Source organism: Mesoplodon bidens, assembly GCF_964165515.1.
Source record: "Mesoplodon bidens genome assembly, chromosome: 8".
Taxonomy (NCBI): domain Eukaryota; kingdom Metazoa; phylum Chordata; class Mammalia; order Artiodactyla; family Ziphiidae; genus Mesoplodon; species Mesoplodon bidens.
The window spans coordinates 78,696,206-78,718,475 of record NC_138165.1 but is presented as its reverse complement, the minus strand read 5'-3'; the positions used below and the strand labels follow the sequence as shown (position 1 = coordinate 78,718,475).

Genomic DNA, 22,270 nt, shown 5'->3' with positions numbered 1-22,270 from the left:
GTGGAAAATTCTGGGTAGAAGTACTGTTAGTGCAAGCTTACCAATGGCTGGTGTTTTAGTTATCATTGTTGACCAATAATAACCACATGTGACTACATGTGCTTGGCTAAAAAAAATTTCTTTTAAATTTTAATTTAAAAATTAATTAAGGGCTTCCCTGGTGGCGCAGTGGTTGAGAGTCCGCCTGCCGATGCAGGGGACACAGGTTTGTGCCCCGGTCTAGGACGATCCCACATGCCGCAGAGTGGCTGGGACTGTAAGCCATGGCCGCCGAGCCTGCGCGTCTGGAACCTGTGCTCTGCAACGAGAGAGGCCACAACAGTGAGAGGCCCACATCCCGCAAAAAAAAAAAAAAAAAAAAAAAAAAATTTAAAATCATACAGATGCTTCTACTGGCCATTTTACTCAGTGAATGTAAGCCCCAGAGTGGATATGAGATTGGCTGTGACCTGAATCTGCTGTATCCTCTGTCAAGGGTCGTCTGCGAGTGTCGCCTTCATGGAGTCATTTTAGAGTTTAAAGATGAGGAGAGTATTTTTTGTACAATGTGATTCCTGTGCTTCCCCCCACCCCACAACCCTAAAATTCATATGTTGAGGGCTGACCCCCAAGGCGACTATATTGGAGATAAGGCCTTTAAAGAGGTAATGAAGGTGAAATGAGGTCCTAAGGGTGGAGCTCTAATCCAATATGTCTGGTGTCCTTATAAGAAGAGGTAGGGACAAAAAAAACCCAAAAAACAGAAGAAGAAGAGGTAGGGACACCAGGGAGGCTCATACACAGAGAAAAGGCCATGTGAGGACACAGGAGAAGGTGACCATCTGCAAGCTGGGAAGAGTGGCCTCAGGAGAAACCTGCCAACACCTTGATCTTGGACTTCTAGCTGCTAGAACTGTGAGAAGATACAATTCTCTTTTTTAAGCTATCCAGTCTGTGGTACTGGGTGGACCAAAAGGTTCGTTCAGTTTTTTCCGTAAGATGGCTCTAGTAGTGCTTAGTTGTCTTTAACTTCATTTGAAACAATTTTGTTAGATTCTATGTGACAGCTGTCATATCAGCGTGCATTTAGAAAAAAGACATCAAAATTGGTGAATTTTTGTGTAGCCATTTTAACATTGAAGATGGAAGAAAAAAAGCAACATTTTCGACATCTTATGCTTTATTATTTCAAGAAAAGTAAAAACGCAACTGAAACGCAAAAAAAGATTTGTGCAGTGTATGGAGAAGGTGCTATGACTGGCCGAACGTGTCAAAAGTGGTTTGCAAAGTTTCGTGCTGGAGATTTCTTGCTGAATGATGCTCCACGGTCCAGTTGAGCATCAACACAGGTAGACCACTTGAAGTTGATAACGATCAAATTGAAACAATAATTGAGAACAACCAATGTTATACCACGCAGGAGGCAGCCGACATACTCAAAATATCCAAATCAAGTGTGGAAAATCATTTGCACCAGCTTGGTTATGTGAATCGCTTTGATGTTTGGGTTCCACATAAGTTAAGTGAAAAAAACCTTCTTGACCATATTTCTGAATGCGAATCTCTACTGAAACGTAAAGAAAACGTTCCGTTTTTAAAACAAATTGTGATGGGTGATGAAAAGTGGATACTGTACAATAATGTGGAACAGAAGAGATTGTGGGGCAAGCAAAATGAACCACCACCAAACACACCAAAGGCTGGTCTTCAATCAAAGAAAGTGAGGTTGTGTATATGGTGGGATTGGAAGGGAGACCTCTATTATGAACTCCTTCTGGAAAACCAAATGATTAATTCCAACAAGTACTGCTTCCAATTAGACCAACTGAAAGTGGCACTCAACGAAAAGCGTCCAGAATTAGTCTACAGAAAACGCATAATCTTCCATCAGGATAACGCAAGACCGCATGTTTCTTTGATGACCAGGCAAAAACTGTTACAGCTTGGCTGGGAAGTTCTGATTCATATGCTGTATGCACCAGACATTGCACCTTCGGATTTCCATTTATTTCGGTCTTTAAAAAATGCTCTTAATGGAAAAAATTTCAATTCCCTGGAAGACAATAAAAGGCACCTGGGACAGTTCTTTGCTCAAAAAGATAAAAAGTTTTGGGAAGATGGAATTATGAAGTTGCCTGAAAAATGGCAGAAGGTAGTGGAACAAAAGGGTGAATACATTGTTCAATAAAGTTCTTGGTGAAAGTGAAAAGTATCTTTTATTTTTATTTAAAAAACTGAAGGCACTTTTTGTCCCACCCAATATTTTGTTATGGCAGCCCAAGCAGATAACATAGCTCCTAAATAACAGCCAACCTCTTCATCTGGAGTTCAACCAAAAGAACAGTGGTTTGTTTCATGGCTGGAAGAGAAACAGCCTGAGATGCAACAGTAGTAGCTAACACCTACTGAGAGCCTTCACATGCCAAGCACTGTTGTAAGCACTTTGCACGTATCAGCTCATTTAAATCTCACCACAACACAATGAGGTGGGTGCTATGATTATTCCCATTTTACAGATAATGATATTTTACAGGTACCATGATACCATTTCACAGGTGATGATACACAGCTAGTGAGTGGCAGAGCGAGACCAGGAACCAAGGTAGTTTGGCTCCAAAAGCAAGTGCTCAATGAATGACTGTAGAATTGAATTAAAAGGTCAAGGATGACATGAGCAACTTTATTAAAAATGGAGTATGTGAAGGTGAGTGGGAGGTGGCAGGAAGAGGGTTAGTCCGGGAAAGGAAAGAGTTCAGTGTAAATAACAGAGACTGGCTGTATATTTGTACTCTCCTTTCTAGATCTTTCAAGGGTTTTCTATCCTGATATATGTCAATTCCAGCATTTATTCTTCAAATAAGAGTAAATTGACTCAAGAGCACACAGTAGGAAAACTAGGACTTGTTGTTTTCCTGTAATAAATTTCCTTTTCTCGATGTTATTTCCTGATTCCAGAAGAGTAGGTCCATCTGAATAAAGGCCTTAGGGGTAGAGAGAAGCTGGAAGAATTGGCACTTCTAGCCCCCAGTGACAGAGAGGGCTGGGAGGCGACGGAAGGCCACCTGAAGGTGGTACCTTGGTGATTATCTGCACAGAGTCATGTGGGAAGGCACGTTCTGTACCTTACCTTATCCACAGCCAACAATTTGTCATTTTTCGGTACCACTGGTGCCTGGAATGTCCTCCGCTCTTATCACATCAGCCACCCCAGGTCGTTCAAGGGCCTCGGACAAATCAATTGATCTGAAAAAAGAGAAATATTTAAGAAGTAGAAATCAGCAAGCTTTGAGGGCCCTAAACCTGAGGGAGAGATAGAGCCTGGGTGAAAATCAAAATATATAACAACTGGTTCACCATAGGCCCTGACCAATCAGAGCTGATCTGACATACAGCAGGGTTCAGAAGGACCCCTGCTGGGCCTGGGGTAACATCATAGCTACTGGGATGGGAGGGGAGGGAGGGACCAGTATGGCTGTGGCAGGGGTGTCCTTAGGAATCTTAGAACAGTGGCCATTTACCATTCATTCATTGTTTTTTTTTTTTTTTAATTAATTTATTTATTTTTTTTGGCTGCATTGTGTCTTCGTTGCTGTGTGCGGGCTTTTCTTTAGTTGAGGTGAGCGGGGACTACTCTTCACTGCGGTGCGCGGGCCTCTCATTGCGGTGGCCTCTCTCTGTTGAGGAGCACAGGCTCTAGGCACATGGGCTCTAGGTGCACGGGCTTCAGTAGTTGTGGCATGCAGGCTTTAGAGCACAGGCTCAGCAGTTGGGCGCACGGGCCTAGTTGCTCTGCGGCACGTGGGATCTTCCCGGACCAGGGATCGAACCCGTGTCCCCTGCATTGGCAGGCGGATTCCCAACCACTGTGCCACCAGGGAAGTCCCCATTCATTGTTTTATCACCGACTGAATATTAGCCCTACTCAGAGTTACTCCTTTGAGCCCTGCCTGAAGCAGCAGCAGGGAGATGAGATTAGAATGAAAGCAGGGCCCTAACTGTGACGTTTGTCTCTCTTTCATGATGGGCATTTCCAGTTACACTCCCTTCCTCCTCCTGGGGCTGGTGACCTTTTTAAAATTCTTTCCATAAGTTTCTTTGGGTTTAGAACATTTCAGGAGAATGGTCACATTCCTCCAAGGGAATCCCCAAGTGTGCTTTAAAGAAGCCTTTCGAAAGCTTTTCATTTACTTACATGATTTTTGCATGGGCTTTGGTACTGGTCACCAAAGCCATTGAAAGTTCTTTATCCAGCATGGGGATGGCATCACAAAATACGGCTTCATCTGTGGCATGTTTAAGGCCTGGTAGGTGCATGATGGGGCATCTGACTGGATCTTGGAGGGGTTGGTGAGAATCCACACTCTACAGAGAAAGACAAGGGTTTCCCTGGAAAACTTTAATGTTCAGAAGTGACCTGGCCGATTACCAACACTCCTGATTCAGGATTGAGAAATCAGACGGTCACCCTCAGGCGACACACACTGGAGTGGGTCAGATGAGCGTGGCAATTTAATGATGTAACTAGACTGGGGAATTGTTATTTCAGTTATGCGGCAATGCTTTAGACAGGGCCAATGTTTTGGCAAAATTGTGAAGTAGGTGAAGGGGTACTCTGGCTTCCCCTTTGGGCATGTTCTTTTCCCAAGTGGTGCCCCGTACCTCTTTATTCTGGAATTCAGAGGGTCTCCCTGTCCTGCTTTCTCACCTTTCCAATGATCAGCCTGTTTACACGTAAAGTGACCATGATGATGAGGCCTAGAGTGCTATAATTCCTGAGGATGGGGGAACAAAATCTAAGCCAAAAGCCTGCTTATCAGCTGGAGCAGGGCCCCTGGTGGGAGCTGGGGGGCACATGGCAATGGAGTCTATCCAGATCTGGTCTAAGGTGCCTCGGCTGCCCTTGTGATATTTTTGTGCCCAAAAATATCCCTGGCAGTATAAGTAAATGGATGAATTGGGAGATTGGGATTGACATATATACACAATTGATACTATGTATAAAATAGGCAACTAATGAGAAGCTACAGTATATAGCACAGAGAACTCTACTCAGTGCTCTGTGGTGACCTAAATGGGAAGGAAATCCAAAAAAGAGGGGATATATGTATACGTATAGCTGATTCACTTGCTGTACTGTAGAAACTAACACAACATTGTAAAGCAACTCTACTCCTAAAATATACTTACTAAAAAGTAAAGGGAGCACGTGTTTATTCTGGAACTCTTCTCAGGGAAGATCTATGTGTGGACTGTGTGTGGAGATCGGGTGGCGGGAGGGGCTGTGCTCTAACAGATAATAATAGATACTTTCGAAATTGTCCTTCAAGAAGAGGGGGTTCAGTTACTTGCAGGGCTCTTGTCTTGCCGACTGGAGATTAAACATTTGCAATCAGGGCTGGAGGCTGAACCTTGCTACTGTCCTGCTCTGTCCTTCCCCCTACTCCTGGCTTAGCTGTTCCTCAAACAAATGCCCAAAGAACAGCAGTTTGAAGACACTCTCAATTATCAGTCAGATGGTCAAACTGTTTCAGGTCGGTTTGGCCCTGAGTGCATCCAGCGGCAGCTCAGGCCTGATCTTAGATCCAGCCTCTCCCTGGATCGGCCTGAACAAAGGGCCAATGTGCTAGCAAAAACCAGAAAGTTAGAAGGGAAAATCACAACTTTGAAGCACTTGCTTGTTCACACAGCTACAGCTGTCTCTTAGTTTCTCGGTTTCCATTAAATTAAACTCACTGACCTGGTACCTTTGGACTCCCTGGGGTACTGTGACCAGGAAGTCTTCTACAGCACTTAGGAATCGGTCTGAAATTTCAGGATAAAGGCGTCTGTTCTGAAAGACGATTCAAAACAATAAAGATAAGCTGATTAGTCTATGATTAAACTGGGCTTTGAAAGTGACTTGGCTTAAGTAGCAAAGAAGCCGTAAGGTTCGGGTAGCCTGGATGACGCAAATCCACATCACCTCCCAGGATTCACTTCTGTGAATGCTCCTTGCCCTCCCTCCCTTTCCACATAAGGAAGACCTGGACTGACTGTTTGAATCTGATCCTCAAGTCACTCTGAGGAGAGAGAGGCCTGTCAGCAAGCTGGGCAGAGGCAGGAGGAGAAGCAAGAAAATCTGGGGTTGGAAAAGCCATTCTAGAACGAGTTGGGGTGGTTCATTGAATACAAAGAACCCAAATCCTGATTATTTTCCTCAGCAACTCAGTTTTTCTGGGAGAGCAGCAAAACTGGGAAGTCTCTCTGGGTGTCACTGAAACACATCAAGGGTCTTGATTAAGAAATTCAATGGTGGGCTTCCCTGGTGGCACAGTGGTTGAGAGTCTGCCTGCCGATGCAGGGGACACGGGTTCGTGCCCCGGTCCGGGAAGATCCCACATACCACGGAGCGGCTGGGCCCGTGAGCCATGGCTGCTGAGCCTGCGCGTCCGGAGCCTGTGCTCCGCAACGGGAGAGGCCACAACAGTCAGAGACCCACGTACTGCAAAAAAAAAAAAAAAAAAAAAAAAAAGAAATTCAATGGCAGCAAGAATTATTCTAGTAAATTTGGCTTGTGAGGGTCTTCATCTTTCTTTCTTTTGGCCTCGCCGCACAGTTTGCGGGATCTTCGTTCCCCAGCCAGGGATAAACCCGGGCCCCCTGCAGTGGAAGCATGGAATCCTAACCACTGGACCTCCAGGGAAGTCCTGTGAGGGTCTTCATCTGAATGAATGAAAACCAGACAGTTTAGGAACACTGGGCTGCTGGCGTGGGGTGTGAGTGGGGAACAGGGGTGCAAGTTAGGGTGAGAGTTGTAGTCACAGTCAGGGGAGGAAAGATAGATTCAGAAGACAGAGCGGGAGGGGGAGAGAGAGAGGGAGAAAGAGAGTGAAAATATTTTGCTTTGGTAACTTATTCCAGAAGTTTATAATCAGAAATTCTGAAAAGAAGCTATTTAAATATTAGCATATAAACCTTTTAGGTTTTTTTTTTGAATTTGATTTTATTTATTTTCTTATACAGCACGTTCTTATTAGTCATCCATTTTATACACATCAGTGTATACATGTCAGTCCCAATCTCCCAATTCATCCCACCACCATCCAACCTTTCAGTTTTTTGAAAAATAAAATTTTATTTTATATTTCATATTGAATATAAAATTCTAGAATAGGCAAAACTAATCTATAGTGTTACAAAGCAGATCAGGGGTGTTGCCTGGAGGCAGGGGTGGGAGGATTGACAGCAGAGGGGCAAAAGGGCACTTTTTGGGGTGATGGAAATACCCTATCTCTTGTTTGAGGTGGTGGTGATGCCAGTTTACACAACTGTCAAAACTCTCTGAGTTTAAATAGGTGCATTTTGTTCTATGTAATTATACTTCAATAAAGTTGATTTTAAAAGAGAAAAAAATTACACATAGGAGGCAAGGGTCCCGTCATGTTTCCCTGCTCAGGGCATGTGGTAAACATCTGTGCACTGAAAACAGTCTGGCATCCTGAGCCTCACGCAGTAGTCCTTCAGGGCTGAGTTCTGGAAGAAGGGATGTCTGGGAACTGACAGGCTGCCCACAAGAAAGTTTGCAAAAGTAGTGGGGAAGTTGGGAGCTTATGCTGCCAGGAGCACATAAAAGCCAGAGCACTTACAGGCACAGAGAACAGTTCTATTAGCTTCTGTTCCTGCAGAACTTGTAGGTAGAATTTGCAGAAGAAGCTGACCACCAGAGTCCTCTTGAATGCCACCCTCCCACCTGGAGCCCAGCCTGGGAGGGAGACTTCGTCCAGGAGCAGCCTGCAGGCCTCATCCAGCATCAGCTCACCCCAGCGCCTGGAGAACGGTGGCCTCAGTGACTACTGGCACGTGCTAGATTTTGGATGGTGGCGGTTCAGACACCCCAGAGTCTCATTTTATGAGTTGGATAGGCACTTAGAAATCACCTAAACAAGCCGTTCAGGAAAACTGAGGCCTGGGAGGCTGCACTGAGTAGCCTGAACATGCTGGAACCAGGCATTAAATAAATAGACCATTAGGGTCAATTCCATTATGAACTGGACAGGACTCAGACTCAGACACTGCCTTTACTGAGGAAGAAATTAGGTGCCCCCGAGCAGTGGGAGTGGTAGGTGCCACTTGGATGCTGCCTGGTGTGGGTTTGCTGGAGTGTTGACATGCACAAGAGCACTGGGGCTGAACACAGCCCTGGGCCATATGTGTTGTATCCCTCACCCAAAGAGTGGCACCTAATTAATCAAAGTCAAATAAGGTTGGATTCATTTAGTAAAATCACAGAAAGAACAAGCAATGATTCTACACATAGGAATTTCCATCTTCCCACTTGTTTTTTTTGACATCAAGTTTCACCTTCAGGGTCCAGGGTTTGTTGCTTACGTCCCTAGGAGCTGCTGGCAGGATTTTTGTGCACTGACTGTGGCAGCCCTGACCCCTCTGTAGGGGATGCTCAGGTCCTCGACGGTGTCTGTGCCCTCTCTGAAGAGGACTTGCCTGCCAGCATTCACAGGGGCCAAGGCATTTTGCTGGCACTGAGCCTGTTGGAAGGCTGACACAGATTCCCACTGTGGAGACAAAAGCCGTTTGGAGTTATTTGATATGTTAAAACTAAGAGCAAGTTTTCTGCTTCTTGGTGCCACTAATTAATCACTTAGACTCAATCTAAATGGACACAAAGGACGCTTGGCACAATTTGAGGACCATTTGGCTGCCTGTTCGTTCAAAGAGAGAATGATGTCCTCCCAAAGGTCTGTCCCCATCCCCCCATACCCTCAATGAGCAGGGATCACTGCGCACTTTCCCTCTGAGGTCAGGATGCCTCTGCACAAAATGCCTGGAGCATTTCCACATGCTCTTATTTCCGGGCGCCATTAACTCCGGTCTCCAGTTCCCTTTGTCCCCTGTGAGGATGGAGGAGCGTCCTCACCACAGGTGCTTTTAAATGTGATTTGCTGAAAGTGTGAAAGAGACCCACCGAATTTCTTGGCTTGTAGATGCTATCATTTTTCCATTTTGCAAAGTTCGTAAAGTCGTTGAATAGAACTTTCCAACAGTGGACTAGGGACTCTTCTATCTGAGACAAGAGTCAGGATGGTGATGGCCGCCCCCCTTACCCTTGGCACCATGACCACTGTTGTGCTGCCAGAGTGTTAATGGAGATGGCCAGTGCCTCGAGTGTGTTTCCATCTGTGTGGCCACCGAGGGTGCTGTGTTTGGTCAGCTTGTTTTCCTGTCTGGGGCCCTTACCCAGATGCACACTGGCTCGGGAACAGATTTCAAAGTTTCCATTCCCAAGGAAAAATAAATGAAGGTCATCCATGGCTGAAAGCATGACTTAATATAAGACTTCCTATATGACCAAGGTGACTCCTGGCTTGGGATCACTGTGTGTGTGTATGAAGTATTGCCTCTCTTGGCAAGACTGTCCTCTAGGATTCAGGTACAGTTTGGGGGAGAAGCACAGGGAACAGGGAGTAAGAACAGAGGGCCCCCTCGGTAGCTGGCTGGGTGGCCACATCTCCCCCAGGGCTGGTGGGTTAGGCACTCCTGTTTCTCTGAACTGTTGGGGTCAGCTCTGGGGTGGGGGGGTGGGGAGCGCAGAGATCTGGCCGCAACCTCTGCCTCCTTTGGGTCAGGTGGAGAAGCTCATTCAGCAGCAGGAGAACTTGAATTTCCGCCTCCCAGCATTGATATTGGACACGAGGGGGTGTGGAAGCGCCTCCGCGGGCCTGGCAGGCGCCACCCCACAGCTGAAGCAGCGACCGCAGCTGGTCACCTGGAGCTGCCCGCTCAAGGGTTGCTGAAAGCCTTGGGGCCGCACCAGGCTGCAGAGGACAGGAAACAGGTTTGTCAGGGCAGCCTTATTTTCCTTCCATCTGTTCTGAAATCTCTACAGATGACTGGACTCAGTTATGCAAAGAGAAAAACAACTCTCAAAAGTGACCAGCGGAATTCTTACCTTTTGAGAGTGGGGAATATACGCAGACTCCGAAATTCCCTCCGGCTCCAGGTCTGCACTTCGCCAACCCAGCAGGAACATGTTCGCTTAGAGGAATCTGTTGAAGAAAATGACATTTCTGCACAGGTGCAACAGGAATGCGAGATTATCCTGTACTCTTAAATGACAGCAGCGGAGAAGAAAAGGTCACCTTTCTCTGCGTGGAGCCGCGCGGGGATCTGAGCGCGCCGTGGACCGGGCGCCCTTGTCCCTTCCACGGGGAGGGGTGGCAGCAGCTGCATGACATTTACTCTTGTTAGTGCACGTGCCGTGTGAACTGGGTCTCTTCCTGTCCCCAAGGCCTGTCAGGCCTGTCTTCATCTTTCAGCAGAGGCTGGTTAACTAAATCTAACTCGTTCAATACTGTGATCCGGGTAAGGGCGTAACTTAAGCTGAGACGTGGTTTGTTTCCATTATTAACAGAGCTCAGATCATTGGATTTACCTTTTGTTCTCGGCACCGCTGTTGGCCTCTAAGCGGGAAACCCACACCTTTAAAGCAAAGTGAACAATTCACAAAACCTCCTTTCGGCCCCGTTGTCACCACATGGTGGTCAGAGAAGTCCCCTCTGGCTTTAAAAAGTGGTTGTGGCTCCACAGAGATGTGGTGAGAAGATCAAGCAGCAGGGCAGGGAATCTGACGTGGCTTCCTCTCCAGACACAGCAGCGGTATGCTGATTGGAAGGCAGGCAGCAGGGGGACCCCAAAGGAGCCCCTGTGGACCTTTCCCTCCCTGCTACTGGCCTCACTGGAGCGGGCTGAGCTCAGGCTGGAGGTGGCTTTGGCAGAGCTGGGAAAACAGAGACCTTAAGCCAAAGGTAACGACCGACACCCCAGCAGAAGAACACAGCTAGTACTACTAGTCCTAATCCTAGTGTAGAAGGCCCCATGGGGGCCGGGCCATCCTTGCTATCCTGATGCCCCAGAGCCTTGGCTGCTTCTCACTTAGTCTTTGGGGATTGAGCTAAGGGCGTCCTGGACCGCAGGCCTGGAGGACTCAGCAAAACAGTTGACTGGGCCAGGCAGGGGTGAGGCCTTTCCTCTCCTCCCCTCTGGGTGGGTCCCACACAAAGCTGAATGGGGGCATGAGAGCTTGTCCTCTGCCAGTAGGTCTCTCCCAACACTCCTCAGTTCCCACCCACCAGGGATGGGATTGTGTTAGCCAGCAATCCCCTGGGGAGGGTTACAATGCCTGTAATATAATTCCTGTTTGGCCACACCCCGAAGTTCACAAGGGGCAGTGTGACTGCTCCCCTGCACCCAGTGCCTGGGCCCGTGTCAGCCGGTAGGAGGGCATTTGATGGGTGAGGGAGGGCGAGAAACAAGGGAAGCGGGGAGTTAGAAGCCCTGGGGAGGCGCTGATGGAGAAGAGACAAGCATGCCCATCTGGAAATCAAGCAGACTGGGTTTCATCGCATGCCTGCCTCTACAAGCGACCTCCGCCGGGTGGTTGCACACATTAGACGTGACGTGTGTAGAGTATCCAGCAGAGCCTGGCACAAAGTCAGCACCCAGTAAACGGGAGTGCTAGCACCCCTGTAGCAGCCGGAGGCAGCGTGAAGGCTGAGCACTTCGGGGGAGACAAGGGTGGTATAGCACGGAGCGCCCCCAGGGAGCGTCCCTCTCAGCCAGCATGTAAAATTAGTCATCGCCTTCCTCCTGCCCCCAGGGGCCCCACGATGTCCCCAGCGTGTCCTCACTAGATCTGTGGTTTCTCACACAGCAACTGGAGGGGGGTGGGCATGAAGAGAAGGAGGTGCTGGTCCTCAGGCCACAGAGAGCCTTCACGTCAGCCTCTGATACCACCGCAGGCTGATGGCGGGCTAACTGAGCTGTGGTCCAGGCTGGGTGTTGCGTGTATGTGTGGCAGGTGGTGCGAAAGGAAGCATCAGCCACCCCTTGCATCAGTGTGCCTCCTGCCAGGAGCCTGAGCTTCCCGTGGTGGATTGAGAGTCAGAGACCTGGGCTCTGATATAGCAATTCTTTAAAAACAGACAAAAACTTTTCAGGAGCTGTTCAGAGTGTTCTGGGGTAGCTTACCTTCTGATATCAGATTGAGGGTAGTGTTGCCCACAGCCAGAACTGGATTCAGATCTGAATAGCAATGCTGGCCTATAATGGGTCCCCCTAAGGACTAAGGAGACGGAGTTACAGCCTCGGCATTCGGTGCCTCAAATCCGAGACCCACAGGCACCTGCTTATGGTCTTCTCTGGTAGTGAAAGGGTCAAGAGGAGTCTCAGTGTGCTCTGCAGATGAGACTCAGTTCAGACCACGTGGGAGGCCTCCACCCACCTGCGACTTTGGATCGGGTGAGGAATGGATGGTACCACTCCACGGCACTTGGTATGTTCCATCTGCTGTCTAACCCCTTCACACGTATTTGCTCAATCCTCACAACAGCCCAGCGAGATGATGCAATTATCCCCCCTTTACAGATGAAGACACTGGGGCACAGAGAAATTATGAAACTTGATCAAGGTCTGCCAGCTAGGAAGGGGCAGGACTGGGATTCAAGTGAGGGAGGCTCAGCAGCCAATTCTGAGCCACCCCTACTTAGCTGGTGCAGGTGGCCACAGTGCTGGCCACAGAGGTGCCGTCCTGCCTTGGAATCTCAGCCTCATCTCACGGCCTCTGAAATGGCTGGACTTCCTGTGGGCTGTGTTGAGGTGCTGGGCATCCACATCACTGAGGGAGAGTTGCCCTTTTCCTCTTGGGAGATTCCACTTGGATCTGCTTGAGGCTGTAGCATCTCAGAACGTGGCAGGGAAATGACTGGCCAGTCCACTCAGTGCTCTCCTTCCCATGTAGTGATGGAATCTACAGGGACAACCGGGGCTGTGTTGACCTGGGCTGGAACATGGGTGAGGACAGGGAACCCCAGTTCCTCTATGAACAGCTCAATTTTTTTAACATCTTTATTAGAGTATAATTGCTTTACAATGGTGTGTTAGTTACTGCTTTATAACAAAGTGAATCAGTTATACATATACATATGTTCCCATATCTCTTCCCTCTTACGTCTCCCTCCCTGCCATCCTCCCTATCCCACCCCTCTAGGTGGTCGCAAAGCACCAAGCTGATCTCCCTGTGCTTTGTGGCTGCTTCCCACTAGCTATCTAGTTTATGTTTGGTAGTGTATATATGTCCATGCCACTCTCTCACTTTGTCACAGCTTACCCTTCCCCCTCCCCATATCCTCAAGTCCATGCTCTAGTAGGTCTGTGTCTTTATTCCTGTCTTATGCCTAGGTTCTTCATGACATTTTTTTTCTTGGATTCCATATATATGTGTTAGCGTACGGTATTTGTTTTTCTCCTTCTGACTTACTTCACTCTGTATGACAGACTCTAAGTCCATCCACCTCACTACAAATAACTCAATTTTGTTTCTTTTTATGGCTGAGTAATATTCCATTGTATATATGTGCCACATGTTTTTTATCCATTCATCTGTTGATGGACACTTAGGTTGCTTCCATGTCCTGGCTATTGTAAATAGAGCTGCAATGAACATTTTGGTACATGACTCTTTTTGAATTATGGTTTTCTCAGGGTATATGCCCAGCAGTGGGATTGCTGGGTCGTATGGTAGTTCTATTTGTAGTTTTTAAAGGAATCTCCATACTGTTGTCCATAGTGGCTGTATCAATTTACATTCCCACCAATAGTGCAAGAGTGTTCCCTTTTCTCCACACCCTCTCCAGCATTTATTGTTTCTAGATTTTTTGGTGATGGCCATTCTGACTGGTGTGAGATGATATCTCATGGTAGTTTTGATGTGCATTTCTCTGATGATTAATGATGTTGAACATTCTTTCATGTGTTTGTTGGCAATCTATATATCTTCTTTGGAGAAGTGTCTATTTAGGTCTTCTGCCCATTTTTGGATTGGGTTGTTTGCTTTTTTGTTATTGAGCTGCATGAGCTGCTTGTACATTTTGGAGATTAATCCTTTGTCAGTTGCTTCATTTGAAATATTTTCTCCCATTCTGAGGGTTGTCTTTTGGTCTTGTTTATGGTTTCCTTTGCTGTGCAAAAGCTTTTAAGTTTCATTAGGTCCCATTTGTTTATTTTTGTTTTTATTTCCATTTCTCTAGGAGGTGGGTCAAAAAGGATCTTGCTGTGATTTATGTCATAGAGCGATGAGCAGCTCAATTTTAAAATTCTTGTTTCCACTGAGTGGAAATCTGCATCCCTGGATTCTCAGCTATCGGTCATACTTCTACCCTTTGTGATCATATGAAATACATCACACATCTCCTTGGGAGTCTAGAAATATTTGAAGGCAGCTCTCATGGTCCCTCTGATTGTCCCCACCCCCACCATTCCTCTTGCTGATGTGGTTTCCAACCCCTCAACTCTCCTGCCACCATCTCCTTGCCAGGCTCCAGGGTCTGAGTCAGAGTTCTTGACAGTGAATGGGAACATTCTGGAATCACTTGAAGAGATTTTTCAAAGGAAACATGTTCTCCCTCCATTCCCTGTATCCCAAGGATTTCTAATACACCATTTGGGGTACGTAAGGGAAGGAGCGTGTGTACTTTGAAAACTTACTTCTGCTTTCTTCTGAGGTCAAAAACAACCAGACCTTGAAGTGTGATTCCCTGATCTGGGCATTATTCTTCAGCTGTGATCTGAACAGTCTGAGGTAGAGAAGACTACCCTCCTTATTTTAGGTATTATACTTCCGTTAACGCAGCCTAAGTCTAAATTAGCTTCTTTGAAGGTCTTATCACAAAATTAGCACTCGTATTCCTACTTGGCTTATTCTGTTGAACTTGACTTAGAGTCTTCTTTGAAATATGTTATTAAATAATGTATGTGAAATATTGAATAGTTACTTACTGTGCCTGTCGTTTCAATCTGCTGAGACCCTTTTGCACACTGATTCTGCCAATGCTTATTTCAACATTTCAGTGAGGTTAAGAAATAGGTGCAGTGGGCCTCGTGATTGGCCCGGAGGACATACGGCCATATTCCAGATCTGCCTGCCCGCCAGGCTCTTCAGGTGCTTCAGGAATGCTTGGTTTGTCTGGGTCTTCTCCGGGAACTCAGATACCCTCTCAGCCAAGATGTCCTTGACCTGGGCCAGACTGCAGGCAGCATCTTGTCAGTCCTGGAAAGCACATTGTTTTTACAGGTGATGTGGGAGGAGCAGCTGGATTGTAAGCATGGCTCCAGGGCCTTGGTGTCCAGCTAGTGCGGTGGTGGCTCTCCACACTGGCTGCTCAGAGAATCACCAGAACTCAAACAGCACAGATGCCCACTCCCACGTCAATCAAATCAGAATCTCTGGGTGCAGGGCTTTATCAAAGTCTCCCCAGGGAGTTCTCCTGGGCAGCCAGGGTTGGGAACCCCTGGGTTGGTCTACACTCTTTGAATGAATGCAAGAAAACAGAGGCTAGAGAGAAGGGATGACAGTAAAAACTAGCAGGTGGCAGACTCTACTAGAACTTTCCGTGACCCCCTCCTGACTGACCACAGTGAAGCTATGCAAAGCTGTTTTGTGATTAAGGGGGATAAATATGATGGCATGAAAACAATTAAAGGTCTTTCAATTTCCTAGGTCATTGTCTAAAATCAATAATGCTTTTACTGGGCACCTCTACAGGTAGCCTTGATATTCAAAATCTTCAACAACCAGTTCCAGGAGGGGCACCGGCCAATCAGAATGAACACAGCTCATGCAAGGAGCTTCCCTAGGTATTATGTTGGTTGTTGTTAGGTGTGGGGATGTTGGGGGTTCCCAGGGAGGGGCTTGGGGGGCAGGAGCAATAGAAGAGCATCCATCTAGGGGGATCAGGGCAATGCTATTTGCTGGCTGGCAAGGAAGTAATTCAGAATTTAAAAACCGTTGCAGCCATACTCGTGAGTATTGGCAGGATATTAGCGCTGGCTTTGGGCCTCTCTGTAGTAGGGATGTAAAGGGTTCAGATCAATCTTTGAAAATGAAGAAGTCACCAAACCATCAGGAGGTGACTTAGCTGGACTTTCAAAATTAATCTCTCTGGGGTTTGTGGAATGAATCACTAACACGTAGAATCTGATTTGACATCATTTCCAAGGCTGGGTTCTAACCTCAGTTAGTCTGTTTTTAAACAGGTTGTGGGCTGGGCTTTGATTTTTCTCTTGTGGATTAATCGTGGAGAATATTTCACCCTCCCACATAACTTTATTTTCATCAGTATTAACAACGTACTTGGCACAATACTTCCCCCACCCCTGCCAACGTACACGCACAACACCCCCTGCTGCTTCAATGATCGTAGCTAACCTAATTGATTAGAGAAACCACTAGTTTCTCCTTATTATCTATATGCTAAGCAAATCTTGCCTAAAAGTAACTGAACTGCTCCTCTGCCCTGGAGCGTCTCTCAACTTAGAGTCCTCACCCTGTTTCTGCTTCAGCATCTCATACAAGGCACTCCGTAACACGGGATCCCATCCCAGACCCACCAGGGATGGTCTATTGCTTCCCATCACTACAAGCTCCAATAAAGCTTGGTCTTGAACTTCTGCAAAATCCTGCCTTCCCTTTGCCTGCAGGAGCACTGGGAAGACCAAGCTTGTTTCCTATCATACAGTTCCTCCTACCCTATAGACCCAGAGCCTTATTCGTAGGGAAGAAATCAGAGGCAAAGACATTATTATTATCATTATTATTAATATCTTTTTAAGGTCAGGAGCATCACACAGACCAGTACGATCATCCCTTATTTGACCTAGAATAGGGCAGTTCAGCCCTAGGGGAGAGTAAAACGCCAGCTGTTGCTACTGCCTGGGTTCTCAGAGGTATGGATTTCAGACTCAGGCTGAGGCCAGACGATCCATTCTGGGGCTTTCGTTTGGCTCTTTCCGTTGCTCACTTTGTGCCAGGCCTGACATAGCTGTACCGAGGAAATTCTATTTACTGTATTTCCATTCATATTTTATTCCATCTTTGGTCACAAAACCTAGCCTGTATTTCAACAGAGTTGAAAAGAGCCTTATCTTTGTTTGATTCTCAGAACATGGATTTTGTTTTAACTCCATGCTTCTCAGAGTTTTCGGGTCTATGGGTTAAAGGTGCAGCAACTTTCTGGAGTGCTTACTATACTAAAGATTTTGAGGAAAAAGAAGTATACAGAGCCAAGCGTGTATGTGACACGGATTAGCACACAACATTTAAACAAGCGTAAGCACACAACATTTAAACAAGCGTAAGCTGTCACAGAAACTGACTTCCTGCGGGAGACTGCTGGTGGTGGTGGTGGGTACATCTGGCTCCCACGTACCCCTCCCCCACCAGTGTCCTTCATTCTTCTGGGCCTTAGGAAAAATTTGGGCATCCTGGGAAAGGTCCCTGGAGGCCACTAGAGATTACTCACACTTAAAGTTTAAGGGGCCCCCAAGGAAAGTGCATTGTTTGTTTCCTCAGATTTTAGAATCTGGCTCTACTTTGCCTGCAGAGTCCAAACTGATAAATAGCCAACTGGACAGGCCGTGGGGTGGGCCTGGGGGATGGGGAATGGCAGTAAAGACAAGAGTTCTGGATTGGAAGTGGGAGATGTGTGGCTTGATGACCCGCCACTAGCCAGTTTGGGGACCTTGGGCAAGTTCACTTTCCTTGAGTCCTGGCCCTGGCGGAGGTAGATATAGGAGCTCCATGGGATGGGGAAAGTCTTCCCCCTCCTTCAAATAGAGCAACTTATTTTCATTTACTAAGATTTGTTTGAGGACAGGGTTGTGGTGCTGAAGACAAGTTTGAAAACCGTGGGCTAAACGATGCCTGGGGTGAAGATGAGGGGAAGGGTTTTCAGGTCTTGACCATCTGCTTAAGCTACTTGACTATACTCCCAAGCCACCCATTTTACTCTTCCCTCTTTCTCTTCTCTCCAACCCCAAGATTTCAGATAAATCTAAGCACGTTCTCCTCCTCTTCTGAGTGGTATGCAGGTGTGCTACCTGAGTTGTCCCAAGGCTGAAGCTGTGAAGCTGTGGTGCTGGGCAAAACCAGGAAGGGTCCCTTTCCTAGCAAGTGGGTGGGGTGAGGCCAGAGAAGGTCAGGCTTGCTGGTCTGCAGCACGGTCGAAGTCTGGCTGATGATGGTTCAGGCCGGGAAGGTAGGACTCCTGGATGGCAGTGATACAGCCAAGGTGGGTCCCCTCCCCTGCCCACCACCAACCTCCAAAAACATATGGTGGCCTACCAGTCAGTCTGGACTAAAGCTTTCAGTTCAGTCAACCTCCCTGTTGCCTGAGTTAAGGAAGTCATTATTACCACTGCCTCCCTAATTCAAGTTTCTGACCCACTCATTTGTTTGTTTGTTTTTTGCATTAAGTTATTTGTCAGTAATTTAGCACATATATGCATATATCTGGAACAGGCACATATATGCTAGGAGATCTGGGGGATGAGGGAAGGACTAAAATAAGGTTCCTTTTGCCAAAGGGTTTGCAGTGCATCTTGAAGGCAAAGACTTGCATGTTTCCTTCCTACTCTGTGGGTGCCAGCTTGCCTGATGCAGTATCTGTACAAAAGGGGCCCTTAAGGATGTTGTAACTGACTGGGGGTGTTTGCCCAGGCAGGTTTTTGTCTCACTTGGCCTTTTGCCATTGTCCCCATGAGACAAGTAGCATTTGAGTGCCAGACACTACATCGCCTACTTTCCTCCTGCGAACATACTCCCTCCCTGGAATTGACCATCCAACCATTGGAGAGTACCAGTTCTCTCTTGCTGTCTTCCCATTAAAATGACACTGCAAGACTGTGACTTTTTTTTTTTTTTTCCTGCGGTACACGGGCCTCTCACCGCTGTGGCCTCTCCCATTGCGGAGCACAGGCTCCAGATGCACAGGCTCAGCGGCCATGGCCCACGGGCCCAGCTGCTCCGCGGCATGTGGGATCTTCCCGGACCGGGGCACGAACCCGTGTCCCCTGCATCGGCAGGCGGACCCCCAACCACTGTGCCACCAGGGAAGCCCGATAGTAGCTTTTTTTTTTTTTTTTTTTTTTGCGGTAGGCGGGCCTCTCACTGTTGTGGCCTCTCCCCTTGCAGAGCACAGGCTCCGGACGCGCAGGCTCAGCAGCCATGGCTCACGGGCCCAGCCGCTCCGCGGCATGTGGGATCTTCCCAGACCGGGGCACGAACCCGTGTCCCCTGCATCGGCAGGCGGACTCTCAACCACTGCGCCACCAGGGAAGCCCCGATAGTAGCTTTTTATAGGCAAGAATCCTTCAGCTGACTGCAGGGTCTTGAATGACATTATCCAAGTACCTCATATTCTTTTTTTTTTTTTATTAGTTTCTGCTTTATAACAAAGTGAATCAGTTCAGGTACCTCATATTCTGTGCAAGGCTTTTGACAGTAAAGTTTCATGGTGGGGATGTCATATCACATCAGGAAAATGATGAAGAATTGGAAACAGGCCAGACAAGATAAATGTATGAGGAGGTTCTAAACTATATAGCAAGTGTTAAGTTTAGTGCAGGAATTGGTTCATTGATATTTTACAAAGAACACCTGGAACTCACCATCACTTGTTTTAGACACCATAATCAGCTCAGAAATCCTAGCAGGAGAGAGGAGAACTGGGTGAAAATATCCTTGAGATTTCAACGCAGGTCCTGAAAGTAAATGCATTATATATTCTAGAGAGAGTTAGGAAAGAGAAAATGCAATTTTTTTGGCGTTGAGAGTTTCTCATAAAAATATTCAGATGCTAATTTTTTTTTTTTTTTTTTTTGCTGTACACGGGCCTCTCACTGTTGTGGCCTCTCCCGTTGCGGACGGAGCACAGGCTCCAGACGCGCAGACTCAGCGGCCATGGCTCACGGGCCCAGCCGCTCCGCGACCTGGGCACGAACCCACATCCCCTGCATCGGCAAGCGGACTCTCAACCACTGCGCCACCAGGGAAGTCCTCAGATGCTAATTTTAAAAACTGGCAATAAATGTGTATAGATGTGAAAGCAGTGGCCATACACCCTGCCAAGTAATTTTATAGCACAGGCTCTCCTGGTATATGTATTTATTTATACCCTCTACATGTATATAAACATAGGAAATAAAATGGATGAGAGGTTCTTAGAAAACCCTTGCATGTGGGCACCAGGAGACACATATAAAGATATCTGTAACAGCAAAAACTTGGAGAACACTCCACCTCCTTGAGCAATAGAATGGATGAGCAAATTGTGCCCTGGACACACGATGGAATCCAGCAGCACAGTTACACGCCGCAATGTGGGCGAATCTCAGCTCAATGTTGAACGCACAAAGCAAATTGCAGAAGAATAATAGCGTGTCAGTCTATTTATGTGAAGTTCAAACATATGCAAAACTAAGGGACATGGTGCTTAGTTACACAAATATATGGGGTAAAATTGTCAAAATTAGGAAGAGACTAACCAACATCATATTCAGGCTAATGAGTGCCTCTGAGGAGAAAGCAAGGGGAGGGCCTGTGGTTTGGGAGGGCCCATGGGGCATTCAAAGTTCTTGGTAAAGCTCTGGTTCTTTTTTTTTTTTTTTTTTTTTTGCGGTACGTGGGCCTCTTACTGTTGTGGCCTCCCCCGTTGCAGAGCACAGGCTCCGGACGTGCAGGCTCAGCAGCCATGGCACACAGGTCCCGCTGTTCCGTGGCATGTGGGATCTTCCTGGACCGGGGCACGAACCCGCGTCCCCTGCATTGGCAGGCGGATTCCCAACCACTGCGCCACCAGGGAAGCCCAAAGCTCTGGTTCTTAAACTGGGTGTGGTGATAACTGGGTGTGCATTGTTAATATATCCATACATATTTTATAAAATTCTATTGTATTTAACAAAAACAAAGTTAAAAAGGACAAAGTAAATTAAATGATAAACAGTCCTCTAATACTTTTTTCCCACACCTCAAGAGGTTACACTGCATACTCCCAGGGTATATGTACCTCCAATTTTGGAGACCATTTTCCTATAATAATACGATATTTGTATTATACTTTAATATTATATATATAATTTATATATGAGTCTATATAGCACATATATGCTAGTATTTATAAAAATATATAGTAGATATAAAAATACTATGTTATATAAATAATTATTATATAATATACAATATAGTAGTACATTTTATGATACAGTATTAAAGCATTTTTATTTAAAAAATGAGGTTTTTATCCTTAAAAAGTAGTTTTTGTAGACTGTGAGCACAGTGGGGGACAGGAAGTCCAGCTCGGCACAAATGGTGGAGTGGGAACCGTTGCAATCACTCACCCAGCGAGGTGTTGCCCAGGATGAGAGGGGCTTCCAGGTGCTTTGCTTTCAGCTCCAGGAGGTCCTTGAGGGCCCCAGGGGAGATCCAGGTGACGCTCTTTCCATGAAAGGCCAGGGTTCGTTTTTCTGGGTTTTCTGCCATTCTCTACGTGCAAATAACAAGGTGTGTGCACCTGTGCACACCTGTATTCCTGGGTTATGATAGATCCTAGGTGGAGGTATGTTCCTCTAGAGAGATTTCAGAAGCTCTGGGGTCCCCTTGACCAAAAAGACACTCAGTACACCCATTGGCTAAGGCCTGAATTTCCATAATTAGATATGTACTCCTTTAGCTTAAGCCTTGATAACGTGTAGTTCTTTGGAGGAAAGCGACACTATGAGCTGGTATCTGTCACTGACCCTTCAGTATAGATGAATTCAACATAATTTAGTATCATGGCCTTAAAAATCATAATTATACTAATACTCCTAAATTAGAATCTTCATCTTTTCCTCTGAACTCCTGAACGAGTACTCAGTGTCTCTCCTTAGATGTGTAATAGGCATCTCAAATTTAACGTGTCCAAAGCTGAGCTCCTCATATCCCAGCCCCCTCCAAGCCCCCCTTTTGGGGAAAAGGACCCCCCAAAGGCAAAAGGCCCTGCTCCTCCGGAGGTCTTCCTCTTCTCCATAAATGGCCACTCCCCTTTCCAGCTGCCCAAAGGCCCGGAGTCAGCAGTGACTCCGCTCTCTCTCCCACACTCTACAGCAGCGGTCCCCAACCTTCCTGGCACCAGGGACTGGTTTCGTGGAAGACAGCTTTTCCACGGACGTGGTGGTGGGGGGATGGTTCAGGCAGTAATGCGAGCGATGGGGAGCAATGGGGAGCGGCAGATGAAGCTTGCTTGCCCGCCGCTTACTCCTGCTGTGCTGCCCTGTGCCTAACAGGCTGCGACCGGTATCTGTCCGCGGCCGGGTGGGTTGGGGACCCCTCCCCTACATCACATTCATCAGGAAATCTGTTTGTTTGTTTGTTTTTGCGGTACGCGGGCCTCTCACTGTTGAGGCCTCTCCCATTGTGGAGCAC

The 22,270-nt window shown here is 47.0% G+C and overlaps 1 pseudogene across 1 annotated transcript in view; it reads right to left on the bottom strand.

Annotated features, from left to right (window-relative positions):
* LOC308621775 (aldehyde oxidase 2-like) overlaps positions 1-22,270 on the bottom strand; it is a 65,937-nt pseudogene that overhangs the window by 27,545 nt on the left and 16,122 nt on the right. Inside the window, exons 9-18 of the transcript in view lie at positions 21,205-21,349; positions 19,477-19,569; positions 14,933-15,079; positions 12,004-12,097; positions 9,926-10,036; positions 8,347-8,531; positions 7,605-7,785; positions 5,717-5,809; positions 4,172-4,341; positions 3,107-3,222 (exon numbers count right to left, since the gene is read on the bottom strand). The product of the transcript in view is annotated as an aldehyde oxidase 2-like (transcript). The remainder of the gene's footprint in view (positions 1-3,106; positions 3,223-4,171; positions 4,342-5,716; positions 5,810-7,604; positions 7,786-8,346; positions 8,532-9,925; positions 10,037-12,003; positions 12,098-14,932; positions 15,080-19,476; positions 19,570-21,204; positions 21,350-22,270) is intronic.